This window comes from Mustela nigripes, chromosome 5 (genome assembly GCF_022355385.1).
Source record: "Mustela nigripes isolate SB6536 chromosome 5, MUSNIG.SB6536, whole genome shotgun sequence".
In the NCBI taxonomy this organism is placed as follows: Eukaryota; Metazoa; Chordata; class Mammalia; order Carnivora; family Mustelidae; genus Mustela; species Mustela nigripes.
This window is the reverse complement of record NC_081561.1, coordinates 75,027,933-75,055,454: the sequence shown is the minus strand read 5'-3', so window position 1 is coordinate 75,055,454 and position 27,522 is coordinate 75,027,933. Positions and strand designations below refer to the sequence as shown.

At 39.9% G+C, this 27,522-nt stretch overlaps 1 pseudogene; it reads left to right on the top strand.

The window, feature by feature from the left end:
• The first annotated feature begins 7,399 nt into the window (after positions 1 to 7,399).
• Positions 7,400 to 18,548, top strand: LOC132018659 (large ribosomal subunit protein P1-like; annotated as a pseudogene).
• The last annotated feature ends 8,974 nt before the right edge of the window (positions 18,549 to 27,522 follow it).

Genomic DNA, 27,522 nt, shown 5'->3' with positions numbered 1-27,522 from the left:
AAAACATCCACTGGACAAAGCCTACTTTGTGTGCCGAGAAACCCTGATCTTGGACAATTGTCTCTAGTCTTATTTATGCAAGAAATGAATTTTCAGAGGTCTAGCAAAATTATCAGCAGTGAAATTATAATACTTTATGTTTATTTGGTTAGTACACTCTCCATTATCTAGGGGAAGAAAACAGTCAAAAAATTTTCCTTAAACAAAAAGTTACAGAGGAAAGAATAAAATGTTCATTTCTTAATAGGAAAGCTCTCATTTGTGAAATGCCCTGATATGATAAGAAAAGTACTTTATGCCAAACCTTACGAAACTTATTCTATACCTGTGATGTGTATACATATCATATGTTATGCTTTTTTCTTATGTAGTGTATATATATGTATACCTAACATGCATTATTATTCCAATCCTTTATGTGTAAACAAGTGCAACTATGAGACCAGCTGGCTTTTCTTGACTAACCCCAAGTCCAAGTAGGTTTTAAATGAGAGGCAGTGTTTTCAGTTTGTGGGAGAGACAGGAAGTGGAGGGGGAGGTGAAGAGCAATAGAACAGAGAGAAAGCGTAGAGAAGCATGGGTTTAGGGGCTCCATGGCCCAGGGTCTCAATCCCACACTTTAATCATTAATAGACCCCAATAAATATATTTTTATTTTGATTTTTGAGCTGTAATATTAGGGTAATAATAATATCTCCCTTACAGACCTGCAGTCAAACGTGTAGAAACCTCCATTGTAAAGCAGGCAGGAGAACTCAGCTTTGAAGACAGTTAAGTGCAAGAGGTAGGTAACTGCAGATGACTTGGTTTTCTTTCTGCCTGCCCTGGAGAGGACAAGGGGTCTTGAGAAAAGTTTGCAACATTATGCCAGTGAATTTTTAAAGTAGAGTCTGTTGTCCACTCAACAAACATCTATTACTGATTCAGGGCCAGGCTGTGAATTCTGCAAAATGATTCAGGGAGCTGCAGATGTTTGATTCGAATTTTATTTGAAAAAAGGATACAAATGGCAGGTGTGTTCGATGTGCTGAATATGAAATTAACTCTTTCTTTTAAAAAGATTTTATTTATTTATTTTAGAGAGATAGAGAGCATGAGCAGAGGCAGGGGCAGAGGGAGAAGGGGGAGCAGGTAGTCCGACATGGGGCTCCATCCCAGGACCCCGGGATCATGACATGAGGTGAGGGCAGATGCTTAACCATCTGAGCCACCCAGGAGCCCCTAAGTTAACTCTTAAGACACCACTCATGTCTTAACTTGTACACTCAGGTTAACTCATTTTTGTGTACACTCAGAATATAACTTTTCCTGCCTTCTCTGAAAATATTTTTTTATTTCTAAATGTGCCATTGATAGGAACATAATGGTGTTTGAACACTCGTTTAAGAATTCAGGCCCACTCCTGTGTGTTCATATACAAGCAAACGACTTGTGTTATATCAATGCTGGTCTTGGTTAAATGCTATATCAGGCCTGGGGATCTGCCCAAAACATGCTCTGTTCCCTATGTAATGACATGTTTGGGCAAAAATAAATGACCGGCTACCTTGTTTGACAGTTTACAACACTGTAAATTTGAGTGCTTCTCTTTCGGCTTTTATATTTATGAGAAGGGATGAACAGTTATTACATATAGTCGATGATTCAGTCTTTGAAATGAAATAATCTCACCCACTTTTTCAGAGAGTATGTGGAGATTGCAAGGGGAGCTATGCAGAAGTGTTACCCTTTGTAAAGACTTCTAGGGGCGCTTAGGTATCTCAGTCCTTAAGTCTGCCTCGGGTCATGATCCCAGGGTCCTGGGATCGAGCCCTGCATCGGGCTCCCTGCTAGTGGGTGGCATGTTTCTCCCTCTCCTACTCCCCCTGCTTGTGTTCCCTTTCTCACTTTGTCTCTCTTTGTGAAATAAATAAAATCTTTAAAAAAAAAAAAAGACTTTTGTGGATGAATTAGGATTTTTCTTTGTACTGTGCAACCAAAATGAAGTATAGCAAAAAATGAAATACTGAGACTGATTTCAAATTACTTTCTAAATAAAAGTACCGCGTAGTGCTCAATGATTAATTTAATAATAAGTCAACGTTATACATTAATTATGTAGAAGAAATACACTAGTAAAATAACATTTGTCTGTTTCTATGCTGGGGTATCAAATGCTATTGAACAAGTATGAAAACCATGACTCGAGGTATGACTTTCTCCAAAAGGAGGGTCATGGGAAGAGAGCAGCAAAAGTGCAATAAAAGTTCCACTTAACACAGTGCTCTTTTCCTTGTTTCTGGAAAAAATGGAAATGGAAGCCCCAGGATTGTAGTTTGCATGGTAACATGGACACAAGTATTCTATGACACAAGCGAATGTTAAATAGAATTTGAGTGAGATGGTCTCAAATCATGTTTTACTCATTTTATGCATAAAGTGCCTTTCAGAAAAGTGTTTTCAAATTGTATGTGTTCCTTCCTGCAGACTCAGAACCATGCATGTATCTGGCCAAGGCTCGTATGGATTCTTCTGGTTCTGTGAGGCTTGTTTCTCCTTTAACTGAAATATCAAAGCGTCCTTGATTCTTTAAAAATTGTGAGAAATATCACTTGGATGTTCAAAAACAAAAGCACAAGCTTTATAAATATTCCTGTGAGAATATTTCCCTGCTGTGGTCCACATTTAGAGTGAAGTACATTCACTGTGTCCATCATTGTTCTATTAATACCAAGGACCAAACACTTCCTGTTTCAGGACCCTACAGACTGAGAGGAAGGAAAGAAGAAACAGGGAGAGAACTGCCTCCTGATGCTTCCCTTTTGATGAGGATTGGAGGGAGGCTATATATTGCCTCCAAAGCTTTTGGGCATTTGTGGGTGGGATGGAGGTATTAGAAAACCTGTATCGATACAGTGCCTTGAGTGGGTAACGATGTCGATTATTACTCCATTTATAGTCTTGATAGTTACATGTTAGCCTTTGCATTAGGGATGATTTACAGTTACTTTTTGATTTGTTGCACCTATACTAGACAATTAAATAGATGCAAATTCCCACATAGAAACTAGGAATATATCTTATGTATCTTCTTCTCTAGGGCATTCATGTGACAAAACTGTCTTCCTAGTTGCCCATGTCCTCGTCACCTGGCCGCCTGATTCTTTTGATCCCCCTGGTCCAGTGAGGTCACCTGCCTCTCCTGAGTTTGCAGGTTAGCACTGGTGGTATCAGCCTTGCTGATGCTACTTCATTTCTCAAGCTCCACCTTTCTCTAGTATTCCTTCTTCTCGTGGACTTGTCCTACATTTTTGTTTATTTTCTGTTTCTAAAACTTATGCCTTCTTTACTTCTATGTCCATCTTCCTAGGTTTTCAACAGGACTCTCCTGCATAGCACCCAAATGACCTGATGTAAATTCTGTCATTTTTCATTTTGGAACTATGCTCTCCATCCCTTGCCCTTTTCCTAAGTCTACATTAAGATGACCAAGGTATTACATCTCTCAGAACTGGAACAGCCCCTACTGGTCACCACCCAACTAGACTGAACAAGAACTAGTGGAAAGATCCTGGATCATCCAAACTCTTTCATCCCCTACACGAGTCACTTAAAACAAAAGACCCTCAGAACTAATCATGTAAAAATCCTGCCAATGTAAAAATAAGCAAAACTTCAAAAACGTGTTAAAACACGTGGAAAGGGATCCTTATGCTTAACTGAATATACGTTTGAAATCATTGTTTTTTTCTTTTACAAAATAATTATGTGTGGCAAGAGTAACCTAAAGGTCAAATTTGGTCTGAGTTCTTAAGATACAAGTGTGATGGGAACTTGTTCTGTGTTCTCGAGCAAGTCACTCCTTACATTCATTTCCCTAACTACAAAATGGAGATTATGCCTCCATCCTGAAGTCCTGGGGCTTACTGTCAGAGAAGTGTTTTGGAATCCACTACTGAAAGGTGCTCAGCAAGTTCAAAGCACTAATATTAAGAAAGGTTTATATCATATTTATAATGCAGTAAATCCTTCCCATAAGTATAAAATGATTCTTCCTAGTTTTATTCCTTACACAGATTAAAAGACCTTCAGTTTCTTCAAAACTATCAACTTATCACAGTGCTCCAGCTGTGTACACGCACAAAACTCTTCCCGTTTGCCCCATGAGCTGAGCCCAAGACAAAAGAACACACTACTCATGAGTGTGACTCATGTGAAAATTGAAACTTCATGCTCCATTTTATTAAGGGCCTTGCTTTCTTTCAGTGGGTTAGAATAATTGGGAATAAAGATAAACACTGTAAAGTAAACATGGACACTGAATTAGTCCAATAAAGTAAATGTGAGTCAACTGCTCACCAGCAAACCCAGTGGACAAATGGGGGAACTTCAAGAGTCTCAAAGCTATTGATGAGTCCAATCCATTATTTCCCCAAGCACTTTGAGTATATTATCTGAATCGATAGAAACAATGCTTAATCATAGAACACATAATAATGGTCACAATTAGGGTTTTATTCAGGAGAATAGGGATCCCAGAAGAGAGCACCTGGCTGGCAGCATGAATGGTTAAGGGAAAGGGTGAAGGCCCAACAGAAGTGATGGTATCACAAGGTTATAAAGGTAGAAAAGATGAAAGATGACATTCCATGTGTGCCGGGTTTGTGCCAGGCAGTACGCTAAGCACCTCACATGCACTCTTTCATGGAATCCTAATATGGAATTTGCAAGATAGGCATTATATCTCTTCCACAGTATTGAAGCTGAGAACTTGGGTCATTTTTCCAGGTATTAAATAATAGAACAAGAATCTCTCTGGATTCATATGAGTCCTAGTTGAACTGTTTCTACCACATTCTGGCACCATTTTGGGGAAAAAAGTCTGTTGGTTCTGAAAACTGTTGCTAGGTTTTTTATTATGATTTGTTAATAAGCACACCAAAATAATACAGTTAGTTTTCCTCTTGGCTTAGTGTATCTCTTTAACTTCTGTGTGGCCATATTTCCTTTTCTTCAATCATAGTTGGATTGAAAATCTGTTTTTTAAATAATTAGATTGAATTCTGCCTTAAATATGATATTGGTGGTGAAAATATACACATAGCAACTATAATGCTTGGTATCTGCCTTATGTAGTGATGATAAAGGTGAAGAAGCATTGAGATGAAATTTGAGAATCTTAGAGAAATTTTGGCAAAAAGTATAGGAAAAGAACAATTTTTTGAACACTTCTCTCAGGAAATTTGTTCTGAGTTGTGTACTAGGAAAGGAAAATCCTAGTTCTTGGAAATTCTATGAGGAGAAACCAATATGTGGATTTTTCTGAAGAAAGCAATTTTTTTAAAGATTTTATTTATTTATTTGACAGACAGAGATCACAAGGAGGCAGAGAGGCAGGCAGAGAGAGAAGGAGAAGTAGGCTCCCTGCTGAGCAGAGAGCCTGATGTAGGGCTCTATCCCAGGACCCTGGGATCATGACCCGAGTCAAAGGCAGAGGCTTTAACCCACTGAGCCACCCAGGTGCCGCAAGAAAGCAACTTTTGTCTCAACTTTTTCTATCCCTCAGTGTCTGCCTCCAGAGAGTCTCTAGAAAGGACTTTCATCTTGTAAGATTAGCTCTGAACGGTCTCTGGCCACCTAGTGCCGCTGGATTCCTTCTGTACTCCCCTCTCTCCATTGCTCTCTAGGCTACCTTTCTTTACTTCTCCGATCTCCAGTTTCACTCCCCTGGCAGTTTCTCTCTCTTCTCTGTGACCCTGGGGCTGAGGACTGCCTTTGTTTCTGTACTAGATGCTCATACTTCCAGCTGCTTTCAGGACAGCATCTGGGTTCTCTCCCTTGTCCATCAAACTGAAGGATGAACAAGAGCAGAGAGCCACAGTGTTTCTTCTTCACTGACTGGAAAAGCACTAAGTTGCTTCTCATCAAGGGCTGGGGGCAGGGGGTTTGTGGTGAGGATCCATAACTGGAAGTCCCTGTGGGGGCTTGATATTCATTAACTTGGACAAGTCTAAAAATGGCAAGGAGGCTAGCCTTGGCACTCCCAAGCGTGCATTTTTTTGGGTGCATGGTATTTGGAAGTAGCATTTGAATTCCACATTGTTTTAAAGTGGCTTTTGCTCTCTCAGATTCTGATGGTAAGTATCTCTATTACTGCAGAGAGTGAGATTGAAGCTCAAGCCTACTGCTTTTGAAACACAGCTCTGAGAAGACATCCTGATCTCTGGCACATGAAACTACCTTAGTACTAGGACTAGGAGAGTTTGGGTTTAGGAGCTTGCTGTGCATTTTTTTTTTTTAATTAAAAATTGCTCCATTTACAATGTCTCTCTGCTAATTTTTTTTTGTTACCATTTTTTTAACCTTCAAATTTTAAAATTCGTTTTTTCTCACTCACTCTATTTTTGACTTTTGTTTTTATAAGCTATCATCTTCAAGAAAAGCAGGAATGATTTAAGTTCACAAAGAGAAAAATATTCATGTATACCAGCCCTATACAATAGAACTTTCTGAGATGATGAGGATTTTCTGTATCTGCCCTTCCCTTCCCAGTACAGAACTCACTAGCCATATGTGGCTACTGGGGGCTTAAAATGTTGCTTGGGTGGCACTAAGCAATGACAACACACTAGAGACTTGGGGGGAGAATTATGGAGAAGAACAAGGTAGGAAAAAAGACTCCTTTAATTCTACGATTAAAGTCCTGGATTGCTTGATGTCTCCCTACCCCTCCTACCCTGAAAAATGGTTCATGTGCATGCAACCTGCCAGAATAAACACAGCAAACACTTATAGAACTGAAATATGGTATGCAATACCACATTTTCAGATTAGACTCTGAGAAGTACACAGGTAAGGGAGACCAAAATAACACTGCAAAGGTTTTAAAACTAAATTGACATTCAAACTACAGTCCACCAAACCGAATCAAGACATGTTCAGGGTTGATTGCCTGCTTAAATATATGACTTAAAAAGAAACCTGATTCTTTAACATAATACTCAAAATGTTCAGGAATCAATCCAAAATGATTCATTATACCAAGAACCAGGAAAACCGTAACTCAAATGAGGAAAAACAATAACATATGCTCTGCCAAGATCACACAGAGGTTGGGATTAAATGACAAGGTTTTTAAGTAACTGTCATAAAAATACTCCAACAAGCAATGCATGAAACGGAAAACTGAAACAAGAAGCAGTGGGAACATACAGAAAACAATAAAACAGCCGACCTAAATTCTATTGTATCATTAATTACTTTAAAAGCATCTGATGTATTTTCACTTAAAAAGGGGATTCCATGGTATAATAAAAGTTGTAAAAGAAAAAAAAAAAAAAAAAAGCAAATGTCTTAGTCCCCTTTCCTCAGCTGCCGCTGAAGTGCTCAGAGGCACTTCATCCAGCCACTGGACCACGCCATGGCTTCCCTCTGGGAGCACATCATCGTGGACTCAGCCCTCATCCTACACAACAATGAGGTGCTGGTCATGGAGGACAGTATCAATGCCCCCATTAAAGCAGTGGGTGTAAAAGTTGAACCTTTCTGACCCTGCTGGTTTACAAAGGCCCTGGCCAATGTCAACGTGGGGTGAGGGGGGGCAGTCTGCAATGTTGGGGCTGGTGGTTCCTGCCCCAGCAGTTGGTGCTGCCCCAGCAGGAGATCCTGCTCCCTCCACCATTGCTGCCCCAGCTGTGGAGAAGAAAGTGAAAGCAAAGAAAGAAGAATCAGAGGAGTATGATGATGACATGGCCTTTGGTCTTTCTGACAAAACCTCTTCTGTAACCTGTTCAACAAAAAGCCAAACTCTTAACAATCAACCAACCAACCAACCAATCAATCAACCAATCAATGTAAATGGCTCAAACACACCAACTAGAAGACAAAGATTTGCAAAATGGATTAGAAAATGTGATCCAACTATGTGCTGTCTACAAGAAGCTCAGTTCAAATATAGGTATGATATAGCTAATGTAAAGCACAAGAATGCAAAAAGGTATATTGTGTGAACATTAATTAAAAAAAAGCTGAAGTGTCTGTATTAATATCAGCCAAAGTGGACTTCAGAGCAAAAGAGAACAAGGACAAAAAGCAGTGTTACAAAGTTATAAAAAGGATCAATTACTTAAGAACATATAACACTCCTAGACTGATGATTCACAGACGCGTACCCCTGAAACAAATAATACATTATGTTAATTTTAAAAAGAACGTATAACACTCCTAAATATGTATGTTCAAAGCAGCAGAACCTGCAAAAATATGAAGCAAAAATTGCAAAACTGGAAGGAGAAATAGATATCCCACAACTATAGCTAGGGCTTCCCTTAGTAATTGATAAACCACCAGCCAAAAAAATTCAGCACAAAACTGGAACATGAATGTTTGTAGCAGCTTTATTTGTAGATCAAAAACTGAGAGCAACTTAAATGCCTTTCAGCCGGTGGATGGCTAAACAAATTATAGAATATCCATTGCTAGAGACTGAATGTGAACTCCCACCTTTCAAATACATATGTTAAAGCCCATTGTGATAGTATTTGAAGGTAGGAGCTTTTCCGAGGTGATCATGAGGGTGGAGTTTTCATGAATAGGATTAATGTCCTTATAAAAGACAACCCGAAGAACTCTGTTACCCCTTTCCAACATGTGAGGACACAGGCAAAAAGATGGTTGTCTGTGAACCAGAAAGTGGGCTCTTGCCAGATAACCTAATCTGTATACAACTTGATCTAAGAATTATCAGCCTTCACAGCAATAAGAAATATATTTCTGTTTTTTAGTAAACCATGCAGCCTCTGGCATTTTGTTACAGCAGCCCATGTAACAAACACATACCTTGGAACACTACTCCGTGATAAAAGTGATAAAAGAAACAAATTGTTGTTAAATGCCATAACCTGATGGATTTCCAAGGCACTATGATGTATAATGAAAAGCTAATTACATTCATGTTACATTATCAAAAGGACAGTGTGGAGGGACAGTGTGACTGTAAGAGGTGATGAAACAGTTGGTGATAATCTTAATGATAATCATGGTTATATAAATCTATCTACATGATAAAATGTCATAGAACTATACAACCCCCAAAATGTGCATATTAAAACAGGTAACAATCCAAACCATATTATTATTAGATTATAAAAATTAGATAGATAATAGTATGGTACCATCATCAATTGGTTGGCTTTGACAACTGTGCTGCGGTTATGTAAGATATTATTGGGGATAAGGGTCCATGGTCCCATGGATCCATGGGAACTCTCTGTACTATTTCTGCAACTTCTGTGTGAGCCTTAAGTTATTCCAAAACAAAAATATCCTTTTAAATGTGGCTAAATCAACCGACGAACTGAATTTTTCATTTAGTTTGATTTTTATATATTTAAATAGCTGCATGTGACTATTGGCTTTCGTATTGGACCATGTAGGTCATTACTAAGTTTTGTCAAGTAACTTTTTGATTTCCATTTGTTTTTATTCCTAGGCTCCTGAGGAAAGTTTCATGTATGAAAAATTTACCCAATGCATAAAATATAATGCATATTATTTCACTCTCCTTTTATCAAGTACAGTACTGTGTACCACATTGGAGCATAATGAACTTCAAATTTCAAAAAGCAATGCATTTGGTCATTTTATCACTTTCCATCCCATTCCGATGACTATTGTGGATAGGTGAACGTTAATAGCTCAGCTAGGCTGTAAAGGTTTTTAAGACTCAACCTTGTTTTGTAAGCTCACTGAATAGGAAGAGGTCTATAGTTGTTTAGAACCTTAATTATCTCTTTTTACTGACAAAATCTGAGCAAATCCCTAGGAATGAACAGTTGGTCTTTGGACTTTCCCTGCCAGAATAAGTGACTTTAAATCTTTGCCAGCACAGGTTAAGAGATCAACTCATTTTTCAGAGCCCACAGAAGTCAATCTCCTCTGACTTGCAGAAGGGGTTTGATTGTGTCCTCCCTTTTCATGCATCCCCTTCAACTTTTCCCAAAGCATCCTCACTCTAGATAAACGATACAAGCTTACGATGAGGCAAATTTGTGGTGTGCTGGCTCAGCCCCCCTCCCTCCCTGCCCCAGCCCCACACAAAAGCAAGAGTCTAATCATAATGAACTGCCCAAGCTTTCCTGGGGGTACTCAGGGGTGGAGACATTTAAGGTTATTTTGGGACCGGTTGCTGTAAAGCTCTCCTTCCAACCACTCCTAAAATGGTGATGGAGGCTGTTAGGACCCCTCGCCTTGGGGAAAGACTAAGCCTGATTGTCTAGAGATTTCAAAAAAGGAATATTAGGATTCTCTTCAGTGGCATATGGGGGGTAGGGAGTGAACATTAATACCATTATTGTTTAGGATTGCCAGCTCGTGATGATAAAGTGCATACTGACTTAGTTGGTTTCAATCACTGTTTAAAATTCTCTACAGATGGTGCACCCACTTTCACCTGTACGAGGGAAAACTATTCCTATCATCCTTCCTTCAGAAAGCCACTGGTTTTCTCCCTTCTATGTCCAGAGCACCCGCTTTCACCTTTCCAGACAGACTGAGGGAGACTCAAATATGACCCTAAAGTGTCAGTTCTGAAAAAGCAGGAGATAGTCTGTTTCCCTCTTGATGCTCTCTAACAGTTAACACAATGCTTGGCTCTAATTGGCATTTAAGAAGTTATTTAAATAAAGAGAAATGAATTAGTTTATATTTCACAGACAGAAATGACATTTTTTTTTTCTTTCTTTTTTTTTTTTTCTTCATGCTAAGAGATGACCTCAGTTAACTGAAAAATACCTTCTCCGGAGAGGTAATTCCCATTTGTTCAAAGGCAGTTTTCCAGGTAAAGGAGCAGCTATTGAGCCATTAGCTGAAACCGGCTAACACTAGGTTTGAGATGAGTACACTGGCCTGAAGAAAAGGGATCTTGGCAGGACATCAACAGCATCTAGGGTAGTCTATTGTACCACCTGTATCCAGTTGTTTCTCTATCCTGGAGGAGATTTTCTGAGGTCGGGTTGTGTTGTTTAGAGGTGGGATTCAGCAGCTGACTGACATCACTGGTTGAGTCATTCTATCTGCAGCTATTTCATGACTGGTGAATTAAATGGAGCTGATGAAGACCATGATCCATCCATTTAAATCTTTGAGGGTAGGACCAATCTCTGCCTTTCCATCTGGGATGTGGTATTGTTTCTGATGCATTATCTTAAACATTTAAGGGGGCTACTCTTTTTACACCAGTCATTATGAAGGTTTTCACAAATGTTAAATGCACCGATGCTGATTATAATATTAGCAAGTCGGAAATAGCTATAGGATGGGTTCATGAACGCTGGGGACCCACTTTGAGATGGACCCTGAACTCACAGGAGGATCTCTCTAACAGGAGGATCTGTGATGGTACTCTTGGTCTTTCGGTATCATAGTCAACTCAGAGCCCTGATTCAACAACCCACTTTCCCCAGCATATGTTTATTTGAGTAAATGGCCATTGGCCCCTTTGTAGGAAGATGGGAGAAACACTGCTATATACACATTCCATGGTGTTGCAAGATCCTTCCTCACAGAAACTTGCCATTACTTCAAGCAGTAGGTTACGGGTCTAAGAATTAGCTCAAGTCTGTAAACTGACTAAGAGATCATGATTTTCCACTCAGGTGGTAGACCTTAACCTTCTGCTCATCTATTCAAGATCTGTTTTAATTGGTGATACACATTAAGCAAGACCCTTATCACTTGCCCATTGATCTCATTCTGGAAATACTATCTTCCATTAGGGAACTTCAGAAATCTCTTTGAGCAGAGCCTGCTCATCTCTCTGTTGTGGACTTTGATCATCATGCCCACCTTGCTTCTGGCCATCTGAGATCTATCATCCCCATTGTTATTGGGGAGCAGAGGTCAATAGCAGAATCTCTTATCATTAATCCTAATCTACATGGGACATCCACTACTGAACTTCTCAACAATGCTGCTGCCCCCCTCATCTCGGAGAGAAAGTTACAATATTGTCAAAGGAAGCTCCCCAGGGAAGAAAGCAGCTCTGAGCCTCTAGCCGCAAAAACTCACAGCAGCTATAAATTGAATACAACAGGTTGAAGAAGGGAGTCTGGACAAGGCAGATATGGTATCTGCTGCGGGGTCTTTCCTTTCTGCCCCAGATCCCTACTACATGGCTTTGTCTCAGTCCTTGTAGGTAATGATGTAATCTGTTCACATGACTGTCCCTCACCTTAAATGCTTTCCTTATTGTGTAATTTAGTTTAATCTCAATACTGAGGTATTTTTCTAATGAAGTTTATATGCTCTTTCTGAGCCCTGCATGGATAATGACTTTGACCAACTTAGCTTTGTTTTCCCTGCTAGAAAAATTTTGTAAAGATCATCTTTCTTTTTCTTAAATTTTTTTTTAAGATTTTATTTATTTATTTGAGAGAGAGAGAGAGCATGAGAAGGGAGAAGGTCAGAGGGAGAAGCAGACTCCCTGCCAAGCAGGGATACTGCTGCAGAACTTGATCCTGGGACTCCAGGATCATGACCTGAGCCAAAGGCAGTCGCTTAACCAACTGAGCCACCCAGGTACCCCACAAAGATCATCTTCCAATCCATATAACTCACACCAAATTACTACTGATTTTCTTTCCGATTAAAAAGCATCCATAATTCTTGTAGTAAACTTGAAAAGAAAAATATAAAAGGAAAGATAATCTAATCTTGCTCTCTGAATACAACCACTGTTAACAATTGGATTTACTCCCCAATACTTCTGTGTATGCATACAGATACATATATCCCCTATTTTTTTTATTTGTTTTTTAAAGATTTTTTTTAAAAAATTTATTTGACAGACAGAGATCACAAATAGGCAGAAAGGCAGGCCGAGAGAGAGGAGGAAGCAGGCTCCCTGCTGAGCAGAGAGCTCCATGCGGGGCTCTATCCCAGGACCCTGAGATCATGACCTGAGCCGAAGGCAGAGGCTTTAACCCACTGAGCCAACCAGGACCTCCTCCCCTATTTTTAACTTAACATGACTTTATTTTAAATTTATCATGCCCTGAAAAATAGTATTTGTAAAACTCTTTTTAATGACTGTATGATACATTGTCATATGATTATACTATTATTAATTTAATTACTTTATTATACATTCCCTTAGTTTTGGAGATTTAGATTTTTCTCAATGTTTCAGTTGTTATTATAAACGACATGGTAGTGAACACATTTTTTAAATAACTGAAGAATGGTTGACATAGAATGTTCTATTAGTTCCAGGTATACAACATAATGATTTGACAATTCTAAGCAATGATGAACACATTCTTTTTGTCTACTTTTCTAGTTACTTCATTCATACAGTAATCATTTAGTCAACAGATATTTACTTAACTCCTATTGTAAGGGCCTATTTAGCCAGAGCGGCCCCACTTCGGTTGAACAGCCATTTTGTTGTTTACGCAGTAAAACTTAAATTGACCCTGCCTCCCCCACCCCCAAGGGGACCTTATTTAAAAGCAAGTCCGGGAAACCAGTCCCAGGTAACAAAGCCCAAATACAAGGGCAGGGCAGGTCAGATGGAGATAACAGCCCGAATGCAGGGATGAGTCAGGACACGTGGAGACATCTAATCAGTAGGGTGCACATACTGTCTCCCTAGCTACCAAGGAGTGTGGGCCCCCCCTTTTGGGTGCCAATTCTCACCAAGGTGATAGGCTAGTTCAAATGTCTACTGTGGGGTAGACTGTAGTTCAATTGGCCACCCCTGTGTGACCTAGCATGACTGTGCAGCTTTCTCTGTGTATTGCTATCTCATTGGCCACCTGGTGGCCAGGCTCAACCTCATGGCCTTTGCTCTATAAAAGTTAGTCTGTGTGGCAGGGAGAGGTCTCGCTCTCTGTAAGAGGGGAGGCCCTGGCCGGTTGGTTTGATTCTCAATGCTTGGTGCGAAATAAAGCTTTGCTTGACCTTCACTTTGTTATCAGTCTCGCTCCTTTAATCATGGACCCATTATTGGGGGACCCAACATTGGGGACCCAAGATTATGACAAGCCAGAGTCACTGCGTAATCAGCGAAGCATACAGCAAAAGACAAGCCAGGCACTCCCTGCCCTCCCTGCCACCATGGTGGGTTATGATGTGCCAGGGAAGAAACTTTAGAAATTACTGCAATTGCAAGAGTGGTGATGACTACAGAGAGGAAGTGCAGAAAGTTTTGTGTCTTTGTCAGCTTGGGTCATCATGACAAAGAACGATAGACTGGTAGCTTAAGCAGAAATGAATTTTCTCACAGTCTGGAGAGTAGAAATCTGAGATCAGGGTGTCAGCATGGTCAGGTTCTAGGAAAGTTTCTCTCCTTGGCTTTCAGGGCCACCTTTCCGTTCAGTGCTCAGGTGGCCTTTCCTTGGTCATGTGTGTGTACCAATGCGTGTTTATAAGGTGCCTAAGTCTATTACATTAGGAACACTCTTAAGACCTCATTTAATCTTGGGGCGCCTGGATAGCTCAGTGGGTTAAAGCCTCTCTGCCTTCAGCTCAGGTCATGATCTCAGGGTCCTGGGATTGAGCCCCACATCAGGATCCCTGCTTGGTGGAGAGCCTGTTTCCTCCTCTCTCTACCTGCCTCTCTGCCTACTTGTGATCTCTGTCTGTCAAAAAATAAATAAATAAATAATCTTAAAAAAAAAAAAAAACAAAAAAACCTTATTTAGTCTTAATTATCTCTAAAAGCCTTATCTTCTAACACAGTCACATGGGGGGGGTGGGACTGGTTAGGGCTTCAACATATACATTCGAAGTGGACAAAATTCAGTCCATAGCATTTTAGGAACATTTCAGGAGACAGTCTAGATGAATATTTTTTCAAATGTTTAAAAGAAATTAGTGTTTTAGAGATTTTATTTTTAATTTTATTTATTTATTTATTATTTTTTAATTTATTTTAATTTAATTTAATTTTTAATTCTTTCAAGATTGCCAGACTTAGCAAATAAGAGTACAGAATGTTCAGTTATATTTGAATTTCAGATAAACGGCAAAACATTTTTAGTGTGAGTATGTCTCATATAATATTTGGTGTCCTGTGTTTTCTCTGGCAATCCTTTTCATGCTTTAATGTGGTCAATGCTACCTTTTAATCCATGTAAGGGATCATAGCCTATGTATTTGTTATTCTGAAGGATACTTACATGTTTGTTTATTGAATTTATGTGTGAACAGTGAAATTAAGTATTTTTAAAGTGTCCATGGGGTGCCTGGGTTGCTCGGTTGGTTAAGCATCTGCCTTCGACTCAGGTCATGATCCCAGGGTTCTGGGGTCTAGCTCTGTGACGGGCTCTAGCCCCATGATGGGCTCTATGCTCAGCGAGAGCTGCTTCTCCCTTTCCCCCTTCTTGCTGTTCCCTCTGCTGTGTTCTCTCTGTGTCAAATAAATAAATAAATTAATAAATAAATATCTTTAAAAAACATGTCCAAGTAAAATTGATTGCTACTTTGTCTGACATTTTTGTGGGTAGACACTTAAAAGAAAAGCTATTCTTTTTTTTTTTTTGTCAAATTTGTAAGCCTCTGTTATTATTTAACTAAAAATTTTTATTTTTATTTTTTATACTATATCTGTTTCTAAAGCATTAAGACATATATACTTTTCTTCACCTTAAAATAAAATTTTAAATGGAAGGAGGCCTGTTTGAGAAAAAGCATTCTCGATTCCTTAATAATTCTTCATGGAACCCCCCATTATGCAGAGAACATTTAGCTCTCCTTGACAAGTCCATACTCCTTGAAAACTACTTTTTATAAATATTCAGAACAATGTGGCAATGGTGTAGGGCTTCCAAAAGACGTGTGGCTGCACCTTCCACATTAATTCTTTGTCCCGAGGCTGCCATTCACTGTATTTTAGGCAAGGTAGCTCTTATCTCGAGAGTAGGGTTTCAGCTGCTAGAATACTTTCTGACTCTCAATCTCTTTCTCTGCCTTAAAGGCTTTATAACTGTTCCTTGAAAAACACTCAAGCCAAGAAGGTGGTACAATTAGCATTTGCCTCAATACTCTCACAGAAGCTCTCCCCAGGATAATTTTACACTAAGCCACAGACTCATTATGCGATTTTTTTCAAAGGATTACCAATTGGAAACAAGAGCTGAAATGTATCCTATATGGTACAATTGTACATACAAAGTACTAGCGTCTTAAGAGACACAGTGTCACCCTATCTATGGAATCTAGCTGCCCAACGAAATATTCAGCCAATATTTATTACATGGCAGTATCTGATTTGAATGTCAATGTCCTCTGAATTTCTTTACTGGTCTCCAAATTCCTTTTCAGATTTCCTAAGAGTGCTTTTCTTTCTCTTCTCACCTCTGAGTCCATAAACACAGTGCATTGTCTCGCTTACCATCTCTAAAGAAGCAAGCTCTACTTGAATGACACAAGCAAGCTCCCAGGCTACAGAGTGCTGAGTTGTAGTGTTGGCGATGGAGAACATAAGAACATGCAATTATGCTTTGCTCTTAGTTAAATTTTGATTTAATCAATTCAGACAATGTGAAGCTGTGAATTAAAAATACTCTTGTGAAGGATTGGAAGGAATACCTTGGTTTTCTGCATCAAAAGAAGGCACATGTTTATTTAGAAGTCTGAACTAAAAATGTTTTACTACAGAGTTTTAAGGAACAGCTGTTTTGCATGCACTCTTCTTGAATTCCAACAACTTCAGCCCCTTCCAGGACCCTAAGCTTCATAGGGATGGGGAATTTTGTTTACTTTGCTCATTTCTCTATTTCTAGTGCCGGGAGCAGTATCTAGGGCATGGTATATTCTCTTCAAATATTTATTGAATGTATGAATAAATAAAATACAACTCCCCCAAATGTGCTTCATTTCATGTCCCCAGCATATAATCACGAACAAATGCTTGGTGAAGTAAGAGGGATACTCATAATTAGCACGAATTTCATTCCTACTGTCAAGGTGGGTGTTCATCGGGTGTTCATACCAACTCTTTCTAATTGATGTTTTCAGAACTCCCCTTGCCAAACATTAGTGACTTTTGTCCTGCCATGTTTACATACCTGAGACCAAGCACAGGCACTTTTTGAAGTTAATTAAAGATTCACTTATGTTAAACATTTCCGGATGATAGCAAGAGACCAACTTGGCAGACAGTAGGAATAATCTCTAGTACTTCCCTCTGTGATTTTTCTCAGACAGGTCTTGAAGGGTCTGGTCCTAATGGGATTGATAGAAGCGAGATGGGGTGATTGGGAGATGCTGTGCTACTTACTGCCTACAGCAAGAGTGTGCAGGTGAATTCAGGGACAAAGATCACCAGTTTCATCCTTTGCATATCTGAGTGCGTGTTCCCCACGACAAATATAAAATCCCCTAGCTGGCTTGGGCCTGCCACCCAGCACTTTTCTGATATGCCTTTCATTTATTTGTTGTTGTGTGTTTGAAGGCTAACTTTTTAAATACCAACTCAAAAGATTACCTTATCAGATTGCTTCCCAATTTGATCATCTCAAAGTACCCTTTTATTTACTTTCTTCCATGATCCATTCAGTTTTGAAAGAGTTTTATCTATGTAGAAACTGTATTTATAAACTAATAATTAATTTTCCGTTTCTGTTTTCTTTTAGAAACTCTGCTTCTCAGAGTTTCTCATCAGAAAGTGATGAGAGCTGTTTCCACAGGTGTTGATTTAGTTCCAGCCAAGAGCCAGAGACTCCACGTTAAGTTTATCACGGGTAAAATAGATGACTGTCCCGGGGCTCTTTGAAATAGTCAAAGTAGTTCCTGAGGACCTCTGGGGTCCCAGCCTGAGCATCACATTAGACTGTACATTGAGACCAACTGGGGAGCTTGAAAACACTAGTTCCCAGGCCCCATTCCAGACCAATTAAATTAAGATTTCTGTGCCCTGGAGTGACTTTATTTTTTTGAAACAATAAATTCATGTGGTTAAAAAAGTCCAGCAATACAGAAGAGTGATTTTAATGCATGACTACGGTTAAAACCACTGCACAGTGTAACATATCTAAAGCAAATGTTGAAAACAAAACAAAAGTAAAAAAAAAAAAAAAAAAAAAAAAGAAAGGAAAAAGGGGAAAGCCTTCCTTGAAGCACGCATCCAGCCCTGTGGAAAAGACTTTTGGAACTCTGGGTCTGGCCTCTACTGTGCTCAAAGCAACTCTCAGGGAAAGTGATGGCAGAGGTGTCCCCTCTCGGCTAAAGCCTTTTCCTTCCTAGGGCCCAGTCTCAGTAACAGAACAGGGCACCACCAAATTCAACAGGGAACAGGAGTGTGAGCTCCAACTTAAGGTGTCTCAGGATTAAATTCCCTGCATCAATTAAATATGTGGGGACACCATTAATTTCTCAATTGGTGCTCTTCCTGCCAATCAATCCTGCATTTGCAAACAGCTCTCTCTCATTCCCACACAGCTTTAGTGTCATCCCTTCTCCCCAACTCAATGTTTGCAGGATGTTCTACACTTCTGGTGGTCCCTGAGGCCCCACCTCTGACCCCCTTGCTCCTGAATGGTGACCATTCAAAACCTCAAGAGAAGTGACATGTTTATTAAAGATGTCCAATATTACACTTTAGGCTTTACAGATGAACAGAAGCATTCCAAGGGAGTAGGGATATTTTTGCTGGAAAATAGCCTATAGGAAAAATTGCCTACAAAAGACAAAATTGATAAGAAGAAACAAACAATTAAATGAATGCCAAACATCTTAGGAAATGTGAAAATTCTGATTCAATATATTTCCAACTGTCTTGTGAAAATAAATACAGGAGACTTCCATATGTTCACTTTGATAAATTTAGTGTATTTTGTAGTACCTTATTGATTTCAGAAAACAAATACCCAGGCTTTTATGACTTTCATGTCTTTCTGAAAGCTGGGCATCTTAAGGGTCCTCAAAAAAGCCCTCTGGCTAAGTTAGGGAATGTAGAATTATGACTAGCCTCAGAGACAGCTTAGCTGATAGACAGAACAAAGGCTTTGGAGAAGGCTAGACCTGGGGTTAAACCTATTTTCTACTCTTGGGGCTCCTGGGTGGCTCAGTTGGGTAAGTGTCTGCCTTTGGCTCAGGTCATGATCCCTGGGTACTCGGATTAAACCCTGCATCGGGCTCCCTGCTCAGTAGGAAGTCTGCTTCTCCCTCTGCCTCTCCTCTTTCTCTCTTTCTCAAATAATAAATAAAATCTTTAAAAAAAATAATACATTATATGTTAATTTTAAAAATCTTAAAAAATAACCCAGCAACCTATGTTCTACTCTTGACTAGCTGCATGATTGTAGGCAAATTACTGAACATTCATAAAGCTCACATTCTGTATCTGTAAAGTGACACTGATAATACCTGTTCCACAGAGTTGTTAGAAGAATTGAATGAGCAATGTCTACAAAGTATTTAGCACTGCATCTGTTGTTTAGGAATATTTCACACATATTGCTATCATTATTATTCAAAAAAGCAGATGACATCCCCTTTCTTCAAACAGTTCAAAATCTTTGAGGGAAAGAATTAATGCAAAAATAAAAAAAGTGAAAATAACAAGTTAGAATATAATAAAATTCTCAACTAAGAAGAAAGACAAAGGAACAGGTTCTGGGTTAATAGCAAGACTGTGGGCTAGTTCTGGGATGACCATCAATAACTGTGTGAACTTGGGCAAGTTACTTTACTTTCCTGGGCCTCTTATTTCCTTATCTCTAATATGCCGTTATTAAAATAGACAAGCATTTCCAACTTCTAAGAGTCCCTGAATGAGAATCCTCAAACTATTTTTAATATTTCAAAAAACTCAGTAAAATTAGAGTTTGTACCATGATACAACTGCTCAGATTAATTAAACTATCAAAATTCTTTGCTTTTGCAAGACTAAAAAAAAAAAAATCACTTTTCAGTAATAACATTAACTCTTCATGCAGATGAGAAATCGTGGTCAATCATAACATTTCAGGAATTTGCAGAAGAGATAATGAAATGGATTCTTGGTTATTAAAAGGTGGAAACTACTGTAAGGCTCAAGATTTTCCAGGACTCTACTGTTTCCTATTTGATTATTTCATAGATTAGACCATATATCAAAGTACAGGTTCCTGAAAATCAGTGAAACAGGTTCTCAGTTCAAAATTTTTATTCCTGTCTCCCCTAGATTCTCTATAAAAACCTCTACCCTGATAGCATCACATCCTTGCCTCTTGTACTTTGGTTTTGCTTCAGCATCCTCCCTCCTCCCAGGATGACATCTTCCTTCCAGCCCAGCCAGCTTGAAACCCAAACTCTCCCTCCATGTCACACCCTTCTTAATAGCTATAGGACTTCCGTTCACTACCAGCCTGACACTTCATGGGGTAGGTCATTTTCTCTGTCTGTACTTATCTCTTACTTTCCCAATTAGCCTGCAAACTTAAGGGCTGGTCATTGTTTTAGAGTCATTTCCTAGCCCCTTATTTTCCACAAAAGCCATGAATTTTCACCAAAGAAATTGACTAGTCATTTTTCAGACCTAAAAATCATTGATGGATGACAAAGCTAGCTAGCTGGTGATAGCTTGATGAGGATTAGGATATTTATAGTGCCAAAGCCTATCCTATCAAAATACTTGTTAATAACATATAATAAACAGTACCAAAAAACTGGCAGACATAATCATAACCAAGTAGTAAAATTTAACAGCACCCAGAATGGGACAAACTGACATCATGGACCTCCTCATATGATGCTCCAAAAAGAATACAGCATCACTGTTCTGATATTCCTGTCATAAAGCATACCCTGAATCTAATCATGAGGAAAAATTAAACAAATTCAGGCTGTGGACTACTACACAAACTAACAGTCCTATACACTTGAAAAAATATAAAATACATAAAATTCAAGGAAAGACCAAAGAATTATTCCAAGTCAAAGGACATGACAACTAAACACAACTAGTAATCTTCGACTTAAGACCCTCAATCTATAAAGGATTTTACTGAAACAATTGGTAATATTTCAATGGAGTCTAAATTTGGTGGTGATCATCTATGAATGTCAATTTTCTTTTTTGTTGTTGTTGTTAAAATTTATTTATTTGACAGACAGAGATCACAAATAGGCAGAGAGGCAGGCAGAGAGAGAGGGAGAAGCAGGCTCTCCGCCAAGCAGAGAGCCCAATGCAGGGCTCGATCCCAGGATCCTGGGATCATGAGCCCAAGGCAGAGGCTTTAACCCACTGAGCCACCCAGGTGCCCCTGAACGTCAATTTTCTGATGCTGCTGGTTGTTCTGTGTTTTTGTAGTAGAGTGCCTGTTTTAAAAGGTTTTATTTATTTATTTGAGAGAGAGAGATAGCACATGAGCAGGGTATGGGGCAGAGGGAGAAGGAGAAACAGACTCCCCCTGGAGCAGGGAGCCCAATGTAGGGTTTGATCCCAGGACCTTGAGATTATGACTTGAGCTGAAGGCAGACGCTTAACTGACTGAGCCATCCAGGTGTCCCTGTAGTAGAAGGTCTTTATTTTTAGGACATAAACACTGAAATGTTGAGGGATAAATCTGCTACTTGAATGGCTCAGGAAAAATATGTATGTTATATAGAGTAATTAATGTGGTGTTAGATATATATACATATTTTGCATAGGTTACATATACAAGATATTTTCTTGTATTTTATATATGTGTGTGTGTATATAGACAGAGAGATGTGGTAAAATGCAAACAATTAGCTAATCTATGTGTAGGTTGTATGGGAGTTCTTTGTACCATTCTGCAGCTTTTTTTGCATGTTTGAAATTATTTAAAAATAAAAGGTTAAAAAATGAATTTCAGCACAATCAACATGAGGAATTAAATTGATAACATAAGACTGAGAATTTAACAGATGTAAAAGATGTTTTCCTGAAAGAATGTCTTCAGGTGTGATATAATAGAAATACAACATATAATAAAAATTCTTTGGCAAAGAATCATAATCTATTATTAGAGGATAGGCTGAAGTGAAATCAAAAGATATCAGAGTTTAGGCATAAAGAAAACTTCCTTTATTGCAACTGCATTGCTGAAATTATAGCTATTCCTTGCTTATTGTAAAATGGAATACACTTAACTCTTGAACAAAGCAAGGGTTGGGGCACTGACCATCTACAAAACTTAACTACTCCCCCAAAACTTAACTACTAATAGCCCACTGTTGACTAGAAGCCTTATGGATAACATAAAGAGTCAAATAACAAACATTTTATATCTTAGGTATATTATATGGATTCTTACAATAAAGTAAGAGAAAAGAAAATGTTAAGAAAAATCATGAAAGAAAAGTACATTTACAGTATCGCCCAGTCTTTATCGAAAAAAATCCATGTCTAAGTGGACTTGTGCAGTTCAACGTGCGTTGCTCAAAGCTCAGTTGTATATTGAGGTGGACAAAACTGGACAAAAACGTCACTGGATTTGTTTGAAAATTCAGTGTAATTATTTTCGGATTTTTCTGAGCGACCCAGAACAACGGTTACTGGATTCACATGTTCATGCCATGAGATGGCCCAGCTCCGTGGTTATAGTAGTTGTTACTCCACAGTAATGACTGGGAACAGACACTCATTTTCTCACCTTAAGCAGCATCGAATCCATAGGCAGTTAGAAGAGCACAGCGTGAGGAGTGTGCCCTTGTGCTGAGATAAAGTCGCTGGAGGGAGCGGTTGCTTCTGCGAAGACCCACTCCCTTTTTAGCTGTACCCAACAATGACCGCTGGCCTGGGGCAGTTAGCTCAAAGGCTATTCTATACCAGTAGTTTCCAAAGTATGCTCCCCAGACCAGGAGCATCCGCACCCCAGAAGTGGAGCTCAACAGTGGGACTTTACTCTCCTAGTCAGGAGACTCGGAAGCGCGCTGAAGGTTGCAAACGGTTGATAACCCATCCACTCAGCAAGTCTGCTAGGGAATACTCAGGCACCTGTCTCTCCTCCGAAAAGGGACTAATTCCCAATTTCCTTGCGGTTAAAAGCCTTCAGAAAGAATCACCGTAATTTAAATGTCTCTAGCTCTCCGGGAACCTCTTAAGAGGACCATAAATAAAAATGTAAAAACAGGGGCGCCTGGGTGGCTCAGTGGGTTAAGCCGCTGCCTTTGGCTCGGGTCATGATCTCGGGGTCCTGGGATCGAGCCCCGCATTGGGCTCTCTGCTCAGTGGGGAGCCTGCTTCTCTCTCTCTACCTGCCTCTCCATCTACTTGTGATCTCTCTCTGTCAAATAAATAAATAAAATCTTTAAAAAAAAATGTAAAAACAATTAGAGAGGCACCAGAAGCTCTTTTCATCCTCTTGTGATGCTCTAAATGCAGCAAGGACTTGCCAGTTGGCTATTACAATTTTATATCCACCTCTGTATTAAGGTTCTTGGTTGGTAGTATTTGCTTTGGGAACCAAATGCCGGTCATCTGAAGGCACCATGGAGTGATTAATAAAGGCTTTTGTAATGCTCATTAAAATGATAATGGCTCATAGATACCTGCAGAAGAGGCTCCTAGGTGTGTGTTGGGGTTGAGGCGGGAGAAGTCTGTTTTAGGATAAAGCAGCATTGCGAAGCCAGACAGCCTTCGGAGAATGTGGCAGGGAGGAGAAGCGGGAGGAAGCGCACGAAGGAAGGGCGCTGCTGCATTCCCACGTGCCTGGCACGCGGGCGGAGGTGGGTCTTGGTGGAAGCGCTTTGTCTGCAGTCTGGATTCCTGCGCTGCTGGGTGTCTTCCCTGCAGTAGTTGGTTTTGGTGTTTCTAACACACTATTTTGTTTTGTGTTTAAGATTTTAGTTATTCATTTGACAGAGAGAGCACAAGCAGGGGGAGCAGCAGGCAGAGGGAGAAGCAGCAGCAGACTCCTGGTTGAGCCGAGAGCCCTCCCTGGGCCTCAAGCCCAGGACCCAGGGATCATGGCCTGAGCAAAAGGCTGATGCTTATGGGACTGAGCAACCTACGGCCCCAGAAGGCTGACACTGTTTTAGACAGTTCAGGTTACTGTAACAAAAATACCATAGACGGATTGGCTTAAACAACAAGTGTTTATTTTTCACTGTTCTGGAGACTGGAAAATCTAAAATGAAAGCACCAGCAGATTCTGTGTCTGCTATCTGCTCCACAGATAGCCCTCTTCTCACTGTATCCTCACATCAGGAAGAGGGTCAGAGAGCTCTCTGGGTCTCTTCTCCAAGGGCACTAATTCCATTGGGTGTGGGTTCCACCCTCATGACCTCCTCACCTACTAAAGTCCCCACCTCCTAAGTCCATCGCACTGAGAACTGGGTTTCATTGTATGAATTTGGGGGGAGACATGACATTCAGTCTATAGCACATAGCTTTTTCAGAATTTAGGAATTTTGTTAACTTTGAAGGAGAAGACATTTATTTAAGTTATTTTCATTAGTCGTTCTCTCTTGCGGAAGGACAATCCCCATGGTTGTGAGATCTTTGAGGGTAAAATGTTTGCCCTCTAGGGCAAATTCTGCCTGAGATTTGCTGTGACATCTGGAAAAAGTAATTTCACCTCCATTTGTAAATAGCTTATTTCTCTGTATTAGAAGCAGAATTACCTCCTGTTAATAAATGGGTACACCTGTGTCACGGTAATGTGACCAGTTCCATCCAATAGCCCCTTCACTGGCATTCTAGGACTTGAAGCCCTACTGAACCAAAGGTCCCACTCACAAGGTGGCCCCCAAACCTGAGAAATAGGCAAGACTGGAGTTTTCACCAACTTGGTGGACAGTCTATTCAGGAAGAGTCATTCCCAGGACAAAAGCTGAGGTTAGTTTTCTAATCCTTACCTATTAAACCCTACCCTATTAAAATAGTGCCCTTGAAGGAAGTTCTGTGGGCCAATGCTCTTGGAACCTTCTGAGCTTTAGACCTTCTGTCAGTCTACTCCCAGGTATGGGGACAGTTCTCTGTACCCAACCCTGGCTACCTATCCCACTGTTTCTGGGACCCCATTTTACCCCTCTTAGCACTTAAATCTTTTTCCTCCACCAAGATTGCATGCCTAATTCACACATGCCTTGTAATGGAGGATGCCATAAAGCCACTATCACCATAAAGCCTTTGAAGAGAAAACAAGCTTTAATGAGGATTCCACTACATTAGTTAGTCGGAGGGATGTGCAATTTCTGCTGACACCACAGTTAGGAGAAGGGAGTCCACTTCAGTTAAATTACATTCATCCACCCACCAATTTGAACTACCTGCTTTTCCTGGAATGTTCAGGTACATCCTATGCAATTTTTACCTCCGGGTCTTTGAGCACATCACTCCACCATCACCAGCAGCATCATAGCTAAAATGTATGTGTGCAGAGAGATTGCTCTCATAAGAAATTATGTCTGTGTGTTTGTTCAAACCTCACCAAACTTTTGGGTAGTTACTGTTGATAAGTCCATTTGCAGATAAGAACATTGAAACTCAGGGGATTTATAACTTGACCAGGAGCTTATAGCTACTTAGTGGTAGTGTGGTAGCTCTGATTGTTGTGATGGGGTGCTTCTCCCCACCCCTTTCCCTGGCAACCCTTACTTATCCTTTAGATCGGGATCAGGACATCTGTTGCAGAGTTCTCTCTATGACCCCAAATTAGGATCCCTCTTCAGCTCCACATAGCATCTTTACCCCATCATGGGACAGTTTTCCCTGTACGTAGTCTCACCTCTTCCTTCTATCTGTGTTGGAGAGTGCTACTCATGTAGGTCAGGAGGATTCACCACACATTATTAATATTCTTTTGCCTTTAAGATATCTGTATTTTTATATGGAAGTTGTATAAGAAGTCATGCTTTTAGCTGTTCCAGTGAAATGTGCTGAAACTGCTTGAATTCCATCTGATTGCCTAGAACATGAGATGTTCAGAATAAAGGTTGGAAATGCTTGAAAGAAGGACAAGGGGAGTCTTACAGTTTGGGGTGGTTGACAGTCCAGGGCATGTGGGCCATGCTCCGTTTTATAGCTGGGTTGCTTGGTAGGGTATAAACACTGCATTTAGAAGTGGAGAATAGGATCCTGCTCCCACATCTAGCTCTCATTGGCTTTGGGACTTTGAGAAAATCATTTAAAAATTCTCCGAGTAGGAGTTTTCTTTATTAAGAATTTTTTATTTCCAAAGTTGTATCATTTGCTTCAAAAATATACTTAATAGCACTTTAAAAAATATGAAAGGATAATTCTTTTTTTAAAGATTTATTTATTAACTCAGAGAGAGAGAGAGAGAGAGATTGCATAAGGGGGAGGGGCAGAGGGAGAGGGAGAGAGATCTGAAGCAGATTCCATGCTGAGTGCAGAGCCCGACATGGAGCTCGGTCTCGCAACTCTGAGATCACCACTGGAGCCAAAACCAGTTGTTGGAAGCTTAACCAGCTGTGTCACCCAGGTGCCTCTAAAATGATGATAATTCTGAAACAAAAACAAAAACAAGAACAAGGCAAATGAGAATAACTATTCTTACATAGGACTTCAAAGTCTTTCTCTCTCACTTAGAAAAAATACTGCAGGGTCTAAAGGGGAAAAATGTGTCTGCAAATGATAGCTTCTGGTGCCTCTGCCTTTGCAGTTTATGCCAAACAAACAAACAAACAAACAAAAAAACGAACCTTTATAGGCCTATTTAGTAATAACCCCAAAGGGCTAAGCATACATGCTCTAGAACCCCCTGATTTTATCAGCTATAGGATCCCAATACACAAGAGCCAATTTAGCAAACTTGGTGTTTCTCAGAGGTGTGGGCTGCTCTCTAGGTTCTGGCTTTTTAAGTTTGATGTATTGCTTCTCTCTTAACATTGAGCCAATATTCTGGGAAAGTCTGTAAAACAAAAAGTCCAGGACGTGACTTGGACAGATTGCTGACTGTCTTTCACAGGCTGGATTTTATGAACTCTTCCATGTATGACAGTGTTTTGTTTTGGTTTTAATGTATTCAGTAGTGGAGGGTACTGAACCAAACCATTGTGGTGAGGCTCACAAAGATTTAATAGAGTCCTAGGCGGGCCACAGAGGGATTCATTATGTGCCAAGAGTGGGATTCCAGTGATGTGTGTTCAAAATAGGCTACTGTCATTAAAAATTGAGTTTATTGGGATGAGAATGCTTGAATTTATTAGCAGGTCATGCGATCAGAGGAAAAGCTATCCAAAATAGACAACTGCTACAACGAAGTGTAGGAAGAAGGAGAAATCTCAGGGATGAATAATTAGATCCCAAACATTACCACACCTCTACAAAATCCACAAGGGACCCCAATTCATGTAAACGTAATAACCCATCGTTTAAATCTCTTCCTCTAGAAGCTGACGATCCATCCAGTCAAAAACGGACCGGGTGTTTGCTGCTATATGAATGACCGACGGGAGGATCCACTTTCTCCTCGGGTGGGGGGGGGGGGGGCGTGCACATAATCCTGGGCATAGCTGCCACCGTTTTTACTGCTCAACCCCCCACTGTCTGTGGAAGGTGGGGATATAATATTTTGTTGGCCTATCAGAGGTAACCTAAACTTTGAGCTTACTTTTAAGAAGCTT